The sequence below is a fragment of the Dermacentor andersoni genome, unplaced genomic scaffold (assembly GCF_023375885.2).
Source record: "Dermacentor andersoni unplaced genomic scaffold, qqDerAnde1_hic_scaffold ctg00000044.1, whole genome shotgun sequence".
NCBI lineage: Eukaryota > Metazoa > Arthropoda > Arachnida > Ixodida > Ixodidae > Dermacentor > Dermacentor andersoni.
In genome coordinates this window covers 1,187,625-1,191,341 of record NW_027314758.1, presented here as the reverse complement: position 1 = coordinate 1,191,341, position 3,717 = coordinate 1,187,625, and positions in this window count along the sequence as shown.

The window sequence follows — 3,717 nt, the reverse complement described above, 5'->3', positions numbered from 1 at the left end:
CAACCGCTGTAAAAGCACATGCAATAAAGACTCCATAGAATAAGAATTAACGAAAATCACAAGATTAAATGCTTACAATACAACTGCGCACATTCGTAAGAATAGCGAAGCATATCCACACATGGTACTTAGGCCAACATTTATAGTGTTACTTGAATTCATGTTACAGATCTAAAGAACTACACATGCTTGACAATAAGCAGCGTTATCTAAGATTCATTGCACGCACATCATTGTATAAGAAAGCGAACATGCACGATTATTCAAAACGATTTATTTATACGCAATGTGGCAACGTATTCGTTAAGAAATTAGCTACAATTTTCTGCTAGATAGCTGCAGTGCGACGTTACCTGTTGCTTCATTCATAGACATTGTCATAGTTTCATTGAATACAAAGGCTGACTTTGCCACTAATGCTCTATTACTAGATGCATAGACTTAACACAATCTGGTGGAACGGCAACAGAAAAAAAAGAGAATAAAAAAATGACACTTAGTAGGATAATAAAACATGCGGTATTCTGGGAAGAGAACGCATCCAGGAATCACATATACATTCATTGAATATTATACGAGCCTGGTCGACAACCGAGCAAATGTTACTATTTTGGACGTTACCGTGAGAAACTCTTCACACATTTGACGGTCTGGCGTGCTCTGTTTCTGCCAGATAAATTCCCGCACATCGTGGTGGTGGTAGTTGTAACGAAAAACGTTGCCTTTTGCATCCAGGTGAGAACAGCGACACGTAAAGTACGGTGCACTTACAAGAAGTGCATATATTACTGTTCTAACGCACATGGCTATTACAAACGCAAGTTCCAGAAGGAGGCAGACGACCTAGGCTACAAAAGTTATTATTAACAAGTATTTATTTATTTATTTATTTATTTATTTATTTATTTATTTATTTATTTATTATTCTACAGCCTTTCATTGAGCTATCTCAGGAGTGGGAAAATTATGCGAAGCACGCAGACAAAGTTAAATGTAAAAAAAAAATAAGCCTTTCCAGATATGTGTCAATCTGAGCAACTCGTACATCAGAGACAGCCAAATTGTTAAGCGACTTCACAGTTTTAAGTAATTCTAGGGGTTCCTTTCTACACTGACCGAGATCTACCAGAGACATTGAGACGCCTTCAATGCGCGAGTAGGTATAACTGCATTTTGTAGCAACAGCGCAAAAAAGGCACGACACAGGGGCTATTGAAACACAGGGATCAGTCCCGCGAAGCTGATAGCCGAAACAGTTCAGATTGCAAGCAGAGATGTTGACTGCATCAGCCAGGCTTCAATTTTACTGTCGCAGAAATGAACGGAACTACCTTGACAGCTGGTTGTAGGAAGGATACTATAGACACGTACTTTTTCTCGCGCATATACAAAGGATCTAGATTACCTCTGGTGTGCTCGTGGAGTATGAATAAAGCTCAGTTGCGAACCTGTGATTGTTCAGTGGCCTTCTCCATCTATTTCTTCCCCTTTTAATTCTGGGGTTTTACGCGCCAAACCAACGATCTAGTTATATGAGGCATGCCCGTAGTGATGGAGTGCGGATTAATTTTGACCACCTGGGGTTCTTTACCGTGCGCCCAATGCACGGTATGTACGCTTCTCCGTCTACGTGTCGTATCTTTGTGGGCTGCTGTTACAATATGCAGCTATGATAGGCAACTTTACCTTTATGTGGTAAGTCATACGATATCGCGAGACGTTACCTCGACGTGCACTATAGCTATAGCGTTGCGATACGTAACGCTTCGAAAGCCTAGCTATTCTCAATATCATTAGTTTAAGTCTATGTACGCGGTGTCTATGTACGCAGTCTATGTCTATAGTACGCGGTGACGCTATGCTCAAACCTTGACTTCTCAGTATATTTACTGCGGTGCCGCGGAGATGTGGCGTATGCGCAGTGGACCTACCGGATCACGTATTAATAAGTATGACGTAACTCGTAACACACAAAGCTAAAGCACTTATACCGGCACTACTCACAGCGTCTCCAATTCTTTAAAACGAATTTTGACTCGTCAGGGAGCCTTCCACTGGCGTCTCGGGTAGCGCAGTAAGAGATAACTTTACTGATAGTAAACTCCGATTCCCTAACTCTGCTGCATGTGAAACGTAGAGATGGTCGACTTTGGCAAACGCTGAAAAAACTTATAAGAAATTTGCTACACTAAAAAAAAAAAAAAAAAAAAAACTGCCAGCTGCCGGAAACAAAGTTTTGACTGACGACCACAAACATGTGTGATTTACGAAAAGTACTGATGTAGTATACTTAATACTCAGTAGCATCGTGCCCATAACTTATACTGTTAGTCTACATCGTATAGTATCTAAAGCGCAAAAAGATAGCACATTATTTTGGCGAAGCAGCGCATACGATGATAGACAAAAAGAAAGATAATATAGACAAAACGATGCGTCGCCAACTAATTTTTTATTCAGTGCCATACAATATACAAGGAAGAGGACACAAAAATGCACAACGCGTTATATGAGTGACTCAGGTACATTACTTAACAAATTACGAGAAATTGTTTTAGTTACATCTATTTGGAAAGGTACATTAAGAAATCACTGGAATATTTCTGAAAAGTGAATATCAAACTTTGTCCACGTTGGTCTTGAAATGGTGCGCTTTCCAGTTATAAACTTCTGGCAGTTTTTTAGAGAACTACAAGTTTTTTTTTTATGTGAACAGTCTTTAAATTCGTTTAGAGGGGACTGCTGGACACACCCACATGTAAAGAAAACGTGTTATACTATTATTGCTTATATCTGTGCAACCGCACTACCCACGCACCTTACATTGGTATCCTTGTTTAGAGGAACGAAGCCATTATTAGATCGTACATGGGTTGTGTGTGCAGATGGCGCCACTGTCGCGTCACGCATAATGCCGTCGAAACTAAATTTATCCTCTCATTCAGCGTTCAGAGAGGCATAGCTCGGCAGTACGCTTGTCGATCCGAGTGGGAATAGTCGTGTTTCAAAGAGCTCACTCAGCCATAGTATGTGTAATCCATCAAACGTAAACCTGTTCTCATCAGGAGTTATATGAAGGCAAGGGGAGAAGAATAAATGAAAGGTAGGGAGGTTAACCTGGACTGAGCCTGATTGATTGACCTCCAATGGGAGAAGGAGAATGAAGAGGAAACGATCAAAAGAAGAGACAGTCCACTGTTGATATGATCAGTGTAGTGACAGTTCTTTATGTTATCTCAAAGACAGTCACTCAGTTCGATAGTCTTGAGAAATCACCGCAGCGTTTTTGTGGCCTTTTGCAGTGGTCACAGGCGAGGCCCCCCATCACTAGAAAATTTTGTTACATGAGCAAGAGCTTTCTGGTTGGTTTAGAACTGTGCGGAGGTGAAGTGCTTCATTTTCAAAGGACAGGCAGCAGTAGCCAGAGAGATGATTTATAGTCTCCTTGACACCACAGGCATGGCACTCGAGACCATCGGTCATGGAAGACGTCATCGAGAGGCACAACCAGGCAGCCTACCAAGCTTAGCGTACTTTACCCTTCACGCCTTCGATTAATAAAGTTCTTACTCGCTCACTGAATCACTCCTATAAAAAATTAACATGCTTTGGCGAATGCAGCGCCCAGGCGTAAGCGACACAGCACTTTTTTTTTACTTCGGGAACGACCAAGTAACAGGCGCAGCTGCGCAGATGGGGCGAGAGTCCGAGGTGCGC